This window comes from Lipophrys pholis (assembly GCF_963383615.2).
Source record: "Lipophrys pholis genome assembly, chromosome: 15".
Lineage (NCBI taxonomy): Eukaryota > Metazoa > Chordata > Actinopteri > Blenniiformes > Blenniidae > Lipophrys > Lipophrys pholis.
Window position 1 is genome coordinate 3041762 of NC_137642.1, and position 15739 is coordinate 3057500.

Sequence of the window (15739 nt, forward strand, 5' to 3'; positions counted from 1 at the left end):
GAAGAGAGGAGAGGCTCAGAATCCACGTTGCTTGAAGTCCAGTGTGAAGTTTCCTCAGTCTGTGATGATTTGGTTTGCCATGCCACCTGCTGGTGTCGGTCCACTGTGTTTTCTGAACTCCACAGTCAATGCAGCCATCTTCCAGGAAACTTTAGAGCACTTCATGCTTTCTTCTGCTGACAAACTTGATGGAGATGCTGATTTCATTTTCCAGCAGGACTTGGCCCCTGCCCACACTGCCAAAGGTACCAAAAGCTGGTTCAATGACCATGGTGTTACTGTGCTTGATTGGCCACAAACTGGCCTGACCTGAACCCCAGAGAGAATCTATGGGCTATTGTCAAGAGGAAGGTGAGAGACACCAGACCAACAATGCATATGATGTGAAGGCTGCTATCAAAGCAACCTGGGCTTCCATTACGCCTGAGGTTGATCGCCTCCATGCCACACCGTATTGACGCAGTAATTCATGCAAAAGGAGCCCAACCAAGTATTGAGTGCATAGAAATGAACATACTTTTCAGAAGCCTTACATTTTTGTTTAAACTATTCTTTGTTTCTTGATCTTGTGTAATATTCTAATTTATGAGACACTGAATTTTGGGTTTTCACTATATGTAAGTCATAATCATCCGAATTTCAAGAAATAAAGGCTTGAAATATTTCACTCTATGTGTCATTAGCCTAGATCATATAAGGGTTTGACTTTCTGAAATGAGTGACAAAACATATTCAACATTTTTATGATATTCAGATTTTTTGAGATGTACCTGTATAGTCCAGAAAATAAGGTAATTCATTAAAAGATAGTATTTGGATTGCTATAGCTCCGTGAGCAAGAGTGATTCAAGCATACATCTATTGGTACTGCTTCATTCAACTTCAGGTCACTGGAGGCTTGATCCCAGCTGACTATGACTCTGATTTACTAAGATCCTCAATGAAACTTGCTCAATTGCATGCTCAAGCAATTTAAGTGAGTTTTGCAGGTGATCAACTCAGAATAACACCATGAGTGTTAAATTGATCTATTGGAGGCTGTATGCTTGTTCATTGGTTGCACTCACCATGCAATGGTTGGATTTATCATTGAGCCACCACCAGAATTAAAATGTGTCGTTGGACTTATTAAAACTGAAGTTGGAATGCTGAAATGCTTAAACACCTCTGAGAAAAGTCCACAAATGAAAGAGAAAATACATCTCAGCACAATAACATCAGCATCTCTGTTGGAAGCTGAGCTGATTTACTAGTCAACACGATTAAAAACATGCACAATCATAGAGAACACACACTTTTCCAGACATGAGTCACATTGTACATTAAATCAATCGGCATACAAATTGATATAAAGTTTCCATAAACTCCTCTTGGTTTTTGGTTTCTAAACTTTGGGATTCATAAAGCAAACATGCTGAATGGAGAGTGTGTATAAAACTAAACTGCTCATATTTTATTAATCCTCTGTGAAATTTTCCTTTTTCTGCCTTCACCCATCCTGTTTCTAGGTGATGCAGCCAGATTACGGCGCTCCAGGGAGCTGATGGGGGTTCAGGGGTCTTGCTCAGGGAGCCACAGTGGTGACCTGTCCGCTGTGGGAACGGAACCTGAGAACTCCCCATCCCAAGTTTGCTTCTCTTTAACCTCGAGCCCACCACTGCCCACTTAACCGCCAGATTCCTTCACATGTACACACAGAATCACGTTGTCAGCCATTTTTATTTACAGATTACAAAGGCCTGGTACATCTAGAACAGGTCATCCGTCCATTCCAACAGTGAATCAACAACACAGGTTTTCTGGTTTCTAAAAGGCCTTGATTATTTTAGCATCCCTAAAAAGATCTGTGACTCTATCGACTAAACTCAAGCTTAAAGCACTTTGTGTCTTTATTTATTGGGTGAAAGTGGAGAAAAGATCCAGAGGCTGCGATGTTCCCCTGAGCTGCTTCCGGTGGAAGAAGGAACAAGATTTTCTCGGCTTTTCTGGAGATATCAGGAGTAGATAAGACAGTGGTATTAAAGTAACTGTATGTCGAAGTGGACATCTTCAGCGGAGTAAAGTAGCTTCACATAGAGAAATGAAGCTGTGTGGCCATAATGCAGATCCTACGGCAACAATTATTTAGTGAATCTCCTCCTGGCTTCAAGTCCTTTTCCAAATATATGCGACCCACATCAGGATCCCAGCCCACTGTTTGGAACACGGTGGTTTGGATGCAGATGGTAATCGCCTCGGTAATTAACACTCTGCGGGGTCCGGTGGGGGCTGAAGAAAGCGAAGGCATTGTTGTTTGAGGAACAACATCAAAGACAAAAAAAAAAAAGTAGGCAGTCTCCAGCAAATGATAGCTGTGTAATTGCCCCGCTATACCTGAGAGCCGTATGACCGCACTCTCCCAGCTAGTTAGAAGCCCCCCAGGTGAGAAAAGAGCGAGGCCGGATCCCTGCAACCCATACCTGCTTAAATTGGATTGAAACTTTGGGATCTACATCAGAGATTCTTTTGTGTTTTCAAAAGTATATTGTTTATTGGGGTCACAATGATTTAGGGGTGGGACTTGGGATGAAACAAAAGAAAGCAAAATGCTATTTTTTGGGGGGGGAAACTACAAACTCTACTTAGCATAGAGAACAAATCAATACATTCTTCTGTGCCAGCACTGCTCCTTTGTTGTTTGTTTTTAAAGGTTTGTTTTTTTTCTTTCCCGGGTTTCTGTTGTTGTGTTGGACGCTTAGCGAAGGTAAAGTGGGTGAGTGTTGTTAGAGCGAATGGCTCGCAGGCCAGCAGCCGCTCTCCCCAGTGTGCCACGCAGCTTCAGGTGTTCACATGCTAAAGCTTTTGCATGCAAGCTCTAATTGTATCTGCAACCTAAATCACTCCAAACAACAGTTTCAGTCCACACACTGATGTCCTCCAGTGGCATTTTTTCATTCTGACTTTGTGCATTCTTCCCCATTTGCTTGGATGGTTTCCTTGAATCACAAACTCTGGGGAGACGAGAGTTCTTGACTCGTTGAGCTTTCGTAGCTTTTATACATTTGTAGCGTTATATTATGCATGCAGATGTGTGTGTCGGAATGGTGTGCCTTTGAGCGCTCCGTGGAAGAATAAGAGCAGCTCTGACAGGACATGGAGCCCATGCAGAGGTCAGAAAACAAAAACAAACCTTTGTTGCTGTTGTTGTTTTAACAAATAAGTGATGAGAAGTGATCACATACTGTTTCCACGTCAAGTGAAAATGCATCATTTTTGCATTTTCGTTTTAGAAACATTTCGCCAAATAAATCTAAAAAACAATGTGAGTTTCTATGGCAATGGTAGAAATGTTGAAAATGATGTAGTTAAGGTGCCAGAGGCCTGTTCTACGAAGCTGGCTTTTCTCTTATCGAGATAACTTCAAGGATTAACCCTGGGTTTTCCGTACAAAGACGCTCGCTCACTTCTTACCAGGATAAATCACCTGGTAACTGACGCTAAAAGTCTAGCCTGCTCCGGAGCAGGTTATGTTCTCGATAAGAGGTCAGAGCTGCGCCTCCTGACCAATCAGATCTCTTGGAAAATGACCTGTCCATTCTTAAATGATGGTGATTGGTGGGCGGGTTCAGCGCTGAGCTGCAGCGGAGAGGAGATGAGAGATTAATTCAGAGCGATCTTTTTGACATAATAAAGTAAATCCTGGTCACTGAGGCTTTAAAGGATGTTTTTATTCTTGACTTGTTCCAAGTCTGTTTTTCGAGGGTTGATCTGTAATAATGATGATAATGATCACATCTGACAGAACTGCAGAACCATGAATTTATGGAATGCAGAACTACTCGTGTCGTCATGGTGATGAATTAATATTCCAACACAAAACACTCTCACAAGAGAAACTCAGCCTCAAAACAACTGGATGGAAAATATAAACTAGAAGAAGATCAGTGAGGAAGTTAAGCCCGACAACAAAGTGAAATTGATCAGCGGACGTGCTGTCCGTTCATATCACGCATAAATTAAAATTGTATAATCTCACGAAGTCAGCATTAACAAGTCAGGAATGTTCTGGCTTTGGCTGCAGCAGCAGTTTTGCTTTTAGTCTGGTTGATGTGTTTTAATTCTTCCTAATCTCTGAGAATAATCGCTACTTCAGTAATCTGTAAACTGCACTGCAGGATTTCTTCGTGTGTGTGATTGGTCAGAGACTGAAAACTCCACCCTTTTCAAGTGAACGTGCACACGTAGGTCTGGGTTGAACCAGCGAGTTCATAAGTGATGACGTTGTTGAGTATGTTCATAATGCTTAGTAGTAACATTGACCAGGATTGCGCACGTCTGGATAAGTCAACCCGGGAAACAGAGATCCTGGGTTGACGCAGGCCATGAGTTGTTTGTTAGTTGGTTGTTTTTGTAATGAAACCACACACACATATACACAGAGAACGATACGCTCTAAATGTTGACAGTGGGAGAACATGGACATTCTAGTGGACAGATGCCCATGTTAGATTGTTATCACGGTGACTGTCAACTATAAAACTACCAAGTCCAGGAGAACATGGACTGGGAGTCATGACACTCTGGAGGCAAACATTGTTGTTCCTGTCCAGCGACTGAGCATGTGCAGAAGAACTATTTACTGCAGTTGTGGTGAGCATTCACAGAGGTAGCGTTTCAGAAATGTCGCATTTTCCTTGTTTCAACGGACACAGCATTTTCAAAAAGGGGAGCCTTGGGGAGCCGTTTTCAAAAAGTTTGTTTTCAGTGGTTCGAAGCTCCATTGTCGTGTAAACGGTCTCCAAAACACAACGGGCCTGGTTCAGAAAGATCCTAAGATCCTAACTTGCTTGTTCACACAAATACTATAAACATAATCACCTGCATTTGTGTGTTTTGCAGGTGATTATTGTATTTTGTACTGTGCAATGACCACAAAATTAAATGGGGTACCATGTACTTGTTGGTGAAGGCAGTAGCGGCCGTGCATTTCAGACCAAGACCTTCACTCGTGCTGGTCTGACTCAATTCACCCCTCAATAACTTTGTTATGGCTACAAAAACCATGTTACCATGCAGAAATGCAGTATAAAAAGCTTTTGTATTACAGACAGATACTCCTGTAGTCAGAATAAATACCTTTGTGAATGAAAAAAATCCAAGTTCAGTCTCACCTTCTGTTGTAGCTGCATAAAATAGCGGCTGCTTTTCCCAAAACTTCTGGGGGTCGAGGATGGTGACAAACATCAGCTCTTCGTGGTCTTGAAAATAATAGAATGGGAAATAATATAATCCTGAATCCTGCCATCAAGTTTGTTGTGAACACAGATAAATTGCACCGGAGCTCTGCGCTAAATGCTGCGGTGCGTTCCACGACCTCTTGGAAAAGTCCGTCTTGAAAATTGTTTTGACAAAAAATCTGTAATCAAATGTCTTTATCTTCTCCTTTAGCCATTGTAGGTTGACAAAACCTCTATTAAATCAACACAACTATATTTATATAGTTCGTGCAGCTCGCTACAGATGCAGTCAGCTAGCGCTGGAGAGTGAACTCTGACGATCCAATCAGAGGGCTTGAATACACTGAAGTCACACTAGGCCTTCTAGAAGGTCCTGAGTCGCCAATATCAAAATCTGATTGGTTGAAGCAGATTGAGACGTTTGTTTTACACTGCAGATGCCTGCAGAATTGAATCTGAAGGCATCAGGCAGATTTCCTTACCTGGCAACAGGTGACGGCTGAAATGTGATTGGTTAAAAGCTTTAATATGGAAGTACACGTCTGGAAGCAGCAGCCAGGGGAGAAGCTATGAGAGGAAGCAGACAGACAGTTTGGAATTATTTTAAGTAAGTATTACTTATATATTATATATATTATAAGTATTCATGGACAAAATATAGTCAACATCAGTTTGTGATTCAGATTTTTTTCTTAGGCCTTCAGAGAAGGCCTTGCAGGCCTTGACAGCCCGTCACTGGGTGAAGGAAGTTAAGCAAAGATATGGAAGCATTACAGCAAATAAAAACATCTACATACCAGGTTGTTTCCTGTTTTATCTGTTTTTTGAATTTCTGAATCTTGAAAAACAATTTAGGTGAAATTACAAAATGAGAGATGGTGGATGGTTGAAATTAAAGACAGAGTTGTTGTTGACTGCTGGAATTTATGGGTTGAAAAACTCTTCAGGACCAATAAGGACTAATCTTATTAATCTACTAAAAACAGTATAAGAAAACATATGTTTCGACTTTCAGGCACTCCATCATTTAATGTAAAGCATCATGTGTAAATCTGTTGACACCACAACATTTTTACGTAACTGAAAATGTAAACTTATGTGAAAATGTAAAACTTTCATTTTGTTTTGGGATCTATTTACGCAACAACGGTGCTTGTGTTTTTTGAAAAACGGCTCCCAAGGTGAGACTTTTTGAAAAAGCTCTGTCGACATTAAAATGGGGAAAACAACATTTTGAAAACATTCAGAATCCTTATGAATCCTTCAAAAACAAAAAGAACCTCATGCGTGTGTTCACCACAGCTGAAGTAAATAGTTCTTCTGCACATGCTCAGTGGCATCCAGAGTGTCATGATTCTCAGTCATTCTCCTGGGACTTCTTAGTTTTATAGTTGACAGTTACCGGAATAACAATCCAACTTGATCGTCTGTCCACTAGAATGTCCGTGTTCTCCCATTGTCAATGTTTAGAGTGTGTGTGTGTGTGTGTGTGTGTGTGTGTGTGTGTGTGTGTGTGTGTGTGTGTGTGTGTGTGTGTGTGTGTGTGTGTGTGTGTGTGTGTGTGTGTGTGTGTGTGTGTGTGTGTGTGTGTGTGTGTGGTGTTATTACAAAAATGACAGCGGCAACTCGTGGCCTCATGCTAACGACATTGTTTTAAGCGTTTCGGCCTTTTCCATGTAAACAGACATGGTTTTCAAAATTATGGCGTGTAAACGTGAAACTTTTCTGAAATGAAACCGCAAAAACAATGTGATTTCACTCAGAACGTTGCATGTGCATGTTTTTGTAAAACCCTCCAGTGAACTTCTCAGTGTAAATTGAACTGTAGAGTGTGACTCCAGTTTGTGGGAAATTATATCTTGAAATCAAGGAGAGCTACAAATCGCTCATTCCTGTGATATTCTTACATTGTAGAAAAATTCCTGGGACCCTGAGAGAAGATGATACGTGCAGTCATGTACAAACACTCATAAACAGATGAAGACAGTGTCGGAATGTAACACTCCAGAGGTCTCATAGATCACTAGAACCTTCTATTGCAGATCCATTCAATTCAAAAACAAAGAGAGGACACAGATGATGGGATTCACTGGCAGAAATGCAGAACAGTCCAAAATGACGCCTCCAATCAATGCGGCTCAAGGTGAGTTTGGAAGGAGATATTTCAATGTTTCTTGTATATTTTCCTCCTTCAGTTTGTTTCTTCCTCTATCTCGGTTAACGCTGGACATGAAGATGCCTTGACCAAGGCCATTACACAGGGTGTGTGTGCAGTGCCCTGCAGTTTTCTTTGGTGCACAACAAAGGCAGCAGGATAAAGACAATTGATTTTGTTCGGCGTATTCCTTTGACTTTTTCTGCAAGTCTGAGTGAGAAACACAGATTGATGAAAAATATTTGACAGAGGAGTTTCCAGTGGCATCGTACAGATCACTGTCCAAATAGAAAATAGATATTGGGTGTTTATCTGTTAAAGGCTGCAGCAACTCTCAGAGCGACCTTGAACCAATAGAACAAAACTTTGAAGGAGAACCAGTCTCATTGTGCTCAGACACAACGCTACAATGGAGGTTTGTTGTCAATTTGTCAATAAGATGTATGCGGTATGACTCTTATGCAAAGAAAATATATCCTAAAATATATCTAATTTCAATATATTGAAAAATTTTATATTCTGATTTATTGTTTGGCATTGGCATTACAACCTGATTCAGGGTTTATTGCAGAGCCCGGTGACGATAACATCGTCGATCGGATTGAGTATTTCTCCAAATCAGCGACTCTGCCCTCCAGGTATGCCAGACGCCGGTCTTTCTCGGCGTTCTGGATCCTCAGATCTGTGTCAGTGAATTGCAGGTGTGGACCCAAACGCAGATTCGCCAGGTGGTTCAGAAATGGAGTTTATTTAAGAAACAAAAGTCCAGGGAAATCAGAATCCCAAAACTGCAAAGTCCAACAACATCACAGTAACATCACAGTGCTGTAAACATCACTCAATTTCACTTTATTACAGTAGAAACGTTTCAGGCAGAATTTCCTCACTGTTCTCTTAGTTTAGATTTTACATCCAGTAGTTTTGAGGTTGAGGGGCTACAGGGGTCCTCCAGAGTTCAGCAGTCTCACAGCTTCTGGGAAGAAGCTGTTCCTCAGTCTGGTAGTCCTGCTCTTAATACTCCATAGACTCCTGCCTGAGGGGAGAGGGGAAAACAGAGCGTGTGCTGGGTGAGTGGCATCCTTGAGGATGCAGGAGGCCCGTTTCCTGCATCTGGCAGTGGAGATGTCCGTGGTGGTGGATAGGCTGCATCCCACAGTCCTCTGTGCAGCTTTTACCACCCTCTGCAGAGTCTTCTTTTCTGCCATCGAGCAGCTGCTGTGCCACACAATGACACAATAGGACAGGACGCTCTCCACCACACATCTGTAGAAGGAGGTCAGGACTGAGTGCCTCAGCCTCCTGAGGAAGTAGAGGCGCTGATGTGCCTTCCTAATCAGGCAGGAAGTGTTGGTGCTCCAAGTGAGGTCGTCAGAGATGTGTACGCCCAGGTACCTGAAGCTCGAGACCACTTCCACTGCAGTCCCTCCGATGTGCAGGGGAGGAGGGAGGTGTCTGCCCCTCCGGAAGTCCACCATCATCTCCTTGGTCTTTTTCACAGTGATACAGAGGTTGTTATCTCTGCATCAGCCCTCCAGGTGTTCCACCTCCTGCCTGTAGTTGGACTCGTTGTTGTTGGTGATGCGTCCAACCACAGCTGTGTCGTCCATGAACTTCACAATCACACAGCTCGGGTGTCTCGCCGCGCTGTCGTGTGTTAGCAGGGTGAACAGGAGGGGGCTCAGCACACAGCCCTGGGGGGAGCCGGTGCTGAGGGTGATGGGGGAGGAGGAGACGTCATGGATCCTCACAGACTGCGGTCTGTCTGTTAGGAAGTCAAAGCCTCAGTGACAACGATTTATTTTATTATATCAAAAAGATTGTTTTTAAATACTTTCTCATCTCTTCTCCGCTGCAGCTCAGCCCTGAACCCACGCACCAATCACCATCATTGAGGAATGGGTCAGGAGGTGGCGCTTTACACTCGTGATCTTACCAAGAACGTAACCTGCTCAGGAGCAGATTTGACATTCAATGTAAGTTGCCGGGGTGATTTATCCACGTGAGAAGTGAGCGAGCGTCGTAGTTGGGAAAACCTGGGGTTAATCTTTGAAGTTATCTTGATAAGAGAAAATCCAGCGTCGTACTACAGGTCTCTGGTCTGGACATTGAAGATGAGCTGGAGCAGCACGATCTATTCCAGGGCAGCGCTTCAATAGCAGCTACAGAGGGACTGGATTTCACATACGACCCTGCAGATTCTGAGTCAACAAGTTTAATCGTAATTTACTCAGTATGCTGGTTTGTTTGTGAGTAAATGTGCTTACATGTGGTGATGCTAGTTCACTGTGAAACCAGCGTGGTAGAAGATCTTTTTTTTTACAATCCCTTTTTGTTTGTTCAGTTGTGTCAAAGTAATTTTAGAAATATTCATGTACATCTTATGATGCATTTTTGTCTCATGACTTATTGATTTTTTAAATTTTATTTTAGTGATATAATTTTTTGTTTTCTATGGAGCCCCAGAGTGGCCATAGAGAAAAAAAATGATAATAATGCGTGGGAACGAGATAATAACTCATTCCCTCAAGTTAATAACGTGAGTGGACAAGATAATTTAATCCGTGGCCACGAGATAGCAACACAAATTAATTCCCTCAAGTTATATTAGTAGCGATGGCGGCTGTAAAAATTACTTGTTCAATAAAATCACAAGTGTAGTTTTTTCCAAGGGGCCACATGGGTAAACTGGGACATCTCTGGTGATTCGAACCATGAACTGACAAATCTTGATAAAAAGTCATCTATGAGACAAAGGTTTGATGAAGTACTGAATCTATGACAATGTTTCATCATTACTGATTATTGCTGAAATGTTTGTGGACATCAGTCCCTTCAACCATTGATATGAAAAATCTTTATGGTACAGAAACACACCGTTTTACCATTTATATGGCAAATTAACATCTGTGATGACTTCCACACTGATTCATCACTTTATCCCAGTTCATACGTACCTGCCACAGATCACTCATAGTTGGAGATTGATTTCAGGGACACAAGAACCAGTTTGATGGTTGAGTTGTCCTGGACAAACAACTCTTATCCATGGAGACTCCAACTGGCAATTTTGCAGGATCTAAATGATCAATCTATTCAGACGTTCTCGATGAGTCCAGAAAGGTTCAGGGAGCAACAGATGGGCCTACACAAAATTGTAACGGTACGTGGTGAACCCAAAAGCTGACTCAAACAAACCTTGAAAGTTCAAAGAGTTTATTGAGCAAATCTGGAGGCGAAGGTATCCGAGGTGAGATCCAACCACAAGTCCAGTAAGACACAAGCAAAGTCTAGAAACAGCAGGAAATATGAGGGGAGTTACGGGATGTCTTAGCAGAGTGTACATAGACAGTCTGACAATGGACACATGAAGGAAGGGAAGGAATATGCACTGGTCGCTGGTCCATCATAGGACAATAACACAGAAACAGACACCCACAACAGTCACATTCACACCTAGGGGCAATTTAGCCTCACTTATTACCCTCACATGCAGGTTTTTGGAATGCACCACTGTGCAGCCCCAAGTTTATACAAATAATCTTAAATCAGCTCCTAATCTCAAAATGTGTACAGACTTCTTTCTCTCAATTATTAGTTTCTCCCCTGTGTATTTGTACGAGGACAATGAGAAACAACCTTGTAGCGGCCCGTCTTTGAGACAGATCCCAGCAGACGTGTTTGTCTCGCTGCATCTTGTTTCACCTGAGCTTGTTCTTTCCTGTATGTGAATAGTTTGCGCCGCACTGCTGTCTGCTATTAGCACTGTGCTCATGTCATAGGTGTCCTAACAGAATCTCAAACTAAAACTTCTCTTCACTACAAATGGTTGACAGTTCTTCAGCTCGCAGAGTGTTTCTAGGCGCTACACCTTCATGTCACGTAGACATTGTTTGCAGGTTGACGTATGCTCTCTGAGAAAATGGTTGTTTTTTCTTTAGCTGTGGCTCAACTGACTCTTTTCTAGTCCAATTCTTTTTTTCCAACCGGAGGTTGAAAGATTGACATAAAGAGACACAAATATCAATTGTTTACAATCCAATCTTTTTAGCTGATTGTGCAAAAATTGGCAACATTTGAAAAGTAAAATTTTTGTTTCCAGTTTCGACAGAATTGGAGAATTTTCAAAAAGTTCCACCTTGGGAGCTATTTTCAGTGTAAACTGACTCACCAAATTTGGAAAACGTTGTTATGTAAACGGGTCTTATTGAGAGTTAGTTTTCTCCCTGAACCAACAATATTGGACTATACTGATTTTGTTTTGAAATACACTTTATCATGGAGTTAGCTTTGAAGCTATCACAGAAGTGTTTTTACAACATCTTGGAGTGTTTCTGGCAATGTTTGTGCTCATTCATTGTTTAGCTGAGAAGATTTGTCTCATACCTTCTGTTCCAGTTCGACACAAAGCTGCTTGATCAGGTTGAGTTCTGTGGTAGTGAACTTCTTCCACAGTGAGCTCATCAATCCTTCACTGACCTTCATTGTCTACTCCACAGAGTTGGAAACGTTCCCTCAGTTCACTCATCAACATGTTTGGCCCGAACACTTTTTTCCAGATTTGTAAACTGACTCTAATTGTGGAAATGTGGAAGTGAAACCCTCCTGTTCACTTCTTTACAAACAAGCGCTGCGTTTCTCCACAGGACTGAACTGTATTGATCTGTGACTCATGAGCTGATCAGTAAAACCCACGCTGCTCTTGACATCCAGGCCACTTCTCCACCTTTGACCTGATGAATACAATGCATTTTAAATTCAAGGCAGAATTGATTGTAAAGGTTTTTCCACTTAATTGACCAGAATACAAGACTTTGATTGATCTCGGTATGTTTCTTTAACTCCTGATAAATATGTTTAAAAAAGATCATGTGGTGAATATTTCAAGAGATAGATCTTCTTTTCTAAAGAGCTGCTGAGTGGACGCTGATTACCAGAAATGAAACGTTCCTGCGTCACAGTGCAAGACTTGTTTGGCCTCCGCGTTCACGCCGAATGAAGTAATTACAGTTAACCATCAACACGTCTCCAGTTTCAACTCGCTGGGACACATCAAGCAACGTCAGAGCTAAACGATGTTTGGTTTGAGGTCTTACATTTCAATTTAGCCTGAGGCCTGGAAGCCATTAAGGCCTAATCTGAATGGTGGTCAGTGCGTGCTCCCTGGAGCAGAAAGAGTGCTTTTATTAGCATCAAATCAAACACACACACACACACACACACACACACACACACACACACACACACACAGCCCACGCCCAATCATGGTGAAACAACGTCTCATTACCGGCCATTAGATTTGTATTACCTTCATTTGAAGCAGCTACACATCTCATATTCATAAAGTCACAACATGACGGAGAGGCGCAGCTGTACGATGAGAGCTGAGAGGCCGAGAACAAACCATTCACACAACCAAATGGGTTGAATATCTCACCGGTGCTGCGGGGGACAGGGTTTCTGTGATTCCCAACAAAATGTAGCACCCACTCCTGTGATGAATTGTATAAATGTTCGAGTGAAACCTGTGACTTTACGAGCCTCTTCTGTGTCTTTGTCACCTCGTCAAAGTGAGAGTCTCTCACTGATGGACACAGCACATTAGCTGGATCATTATCAGCCTCCCACCATATGGACTCGGGCCGGGGTGGGTCAGAGTGGCGGCGTCCCCCCCACTTCCTTGCCAATTAGGACAATTATGCCATTGCCGCCATGAGGGCCGGTTACACAGAATGGTGTCGTGCCCTCGCTGAGATTGGTGCCGGGCGAGCCGTATACCGTGAGAGGGAAGAGGCAATTACCCCGGGCGGGGGGGGGGGCAAGCGGGAGAGGGCAATGGGTGAGGGGAGGTGGATGGGGAGCCGCAGCCAGAGGTTACAGTATCAATGAAGTTAACATCGGTGACTTTTGAATCGATTGGCTGAACGTCTGCGTCCTCTAGGAGGAGGACGGAGAGCTCAAGCCTTTAACCTGTGATGGCCTCTTTCTGTTCCAGCTGTCTACTGGAGGAGGTGGGGTGGGGGTGGGGGGGGGGGGGGGGATTAAGGAACTTTCCCTTTCTCTTCAATGAAAATTAAAGTTTGCTGATGATATTTGAGAAAAGAGCAAAACAGTATAGTTAGTTAAATCAATAAAGTTTATCAATAACAACCCATCAGACATCATCAGCAAAGAAAAGTACACCAGATCAATATATCATTCATTTCAACAATCAACTTTAAGTTACACCAAATATTTAAATATATTTACCATGGCTGATAGTGATGCTCATTCCACCACAAATCAATATTTGTTTCTTTTTGTTCCAAGCAAATATAAAACTACTTTTAATCTAACTTTTTATGACTTTCTCGATGTGATTTGTTTTAACTTATATTATCATATTATGAATACTTAAACTATCTCTACGTTTTAACCAAAAGTCAATCCAATTAACATCAAAGCAGCTAAATTATTACAAATCAATAAACCCAGTAAAAATCCATCCAAGAAAATCATGATTTAACTAGAACATGCACTCAGTAGAGCTCATACATTTGCTAGCCTGTCAGGTTCAGAGAGGAGCTCACAGCTTGGTCCTTGGATGATGACAAACGTTGGAGCAATACATACATACATACCAGTGACGTGCAGTCAGGGCAGTGCCTCACCTGCCATCATGGAAAGAAAAAAAATGTAAAAAGAAAAAAAATTAATTAAATTGTTATATGTATCCAGTGATTATACTATAAAGTTATTTTCCATTTAACTTCACCAGTTTTAGATTATTTTTATTCAAAATCGCTGAATTTTCACATTTACCGTTCAAATACTGAGAAGAGACTTGCGGTGAGGCAGCAGCCAGCTGAGCCTCACCATGGATTGCGCAATGACTCGGCTAACTGCTGGCCTGCTGTGCAGTGAGACCATATTGCTATCTCTCTGTATGTCGCTATTAAAATGTTCAAACACTTATGCTATATGAATTATATTATAAATTTCCATAGTTTAGTTAACTGAGGTATATAATGTACACTGTATTTTGTCAACAACTGTATGTGTGTAACGTGTTTCTTGTGCTGAGCAATCATAAAACGGCTGCGAAGACGCACTGGGTGAGGCACGCAGTTCTCCTGCCTCATGGTAGAGGGCGCTAGTGATCCCAGGGATCCTTCTTGCGACTCCTCGGCTGCAGAATAAGTGACAACAAGCTACAGTTAGCAAGTCAAGTGCAGCGGCAGCGATCGTTTATGTTTTCCTCTCGACTTCATTTATAAGTAAAGGTAAGACCATAATAACGTTTTTTTTTATTAAATGTGCTTTTTTGTGTGCTACAGTTTGTATGTGTAAAGAATGCTGGTATGAGCTTTTAAACATAACCCGTTAACTGCTGCCAATCAAATGGTGAATAGGATACTCTTTAGGGTTCATATGTTTGTAAATCTGACTGTGATGAAGTCAGTGCCTCACCAGCCATGAACCTCACCGCACGTCACTGATACATACATACATACATACATACATACATACATACATACATACATACATACCAATACATTAATAAACTAGAGCAGGCACTTGGTAGAGCTCATACCTTCACAAGCGCCACATCTATCACCATGGAAACCAATCGATTACAAGGTTATTTGATCCACCACACCACTCCTTCCATTATTTGTCATGGATGCTTGAATTGCTTCATGTTATCACTGTTTGACACTGATATACACACATTTTACAATTTCCATGTGACCCTGCTGACCATTGACCCTCAACCGCTGACCAGGGTAATAATGTCATGGCATCATGTAGCATATCAGATGATAGGGAATTGAGAACTGAACATTTTGGCCTTGGTGTGACATTAATCGGATTAAAACTTACTGTACTATGATGAAAATACAATTTTTACCTTTTCATGACCTAGACCTTGACCTTTGAGTCAATCGCTCTTATATGTTTGTATGTGGGGGGGGGGGGGGGAGGATTTGCCCTTGGTCACGTGACCTCCACCAGGGGGCACCCTCCCCGCAAGCTGCAGCACTGCAGTCCAGCGGCAGGGGGATCCATCACTAAACTCTGAAGTCAACCCCGCTCAGATTGGCCAAGCCACGGCCAAAACAGCAGGGGACAGGAACACGACGGGCACGAACAAAAGTCCGGCCCGCGAAACCTCCCCTCATCTCCAAGACAGATTTGCGTCGGTCAAGACGTACAACTTCGTACACAAGGAGCCGCGTGTTAAGTCACGCGGATCGGGCCTGGGACTTTTACCTTGCTGGACAAGTGGAAAAGCCGTGGGAATTCTTTTTTTTTTTTCTTCAACTGGATCTCTGGAGCGCACCACTGCAAGCATCTCCCCACCCCCTCCAGCTGCACAGCGTCCCAACTT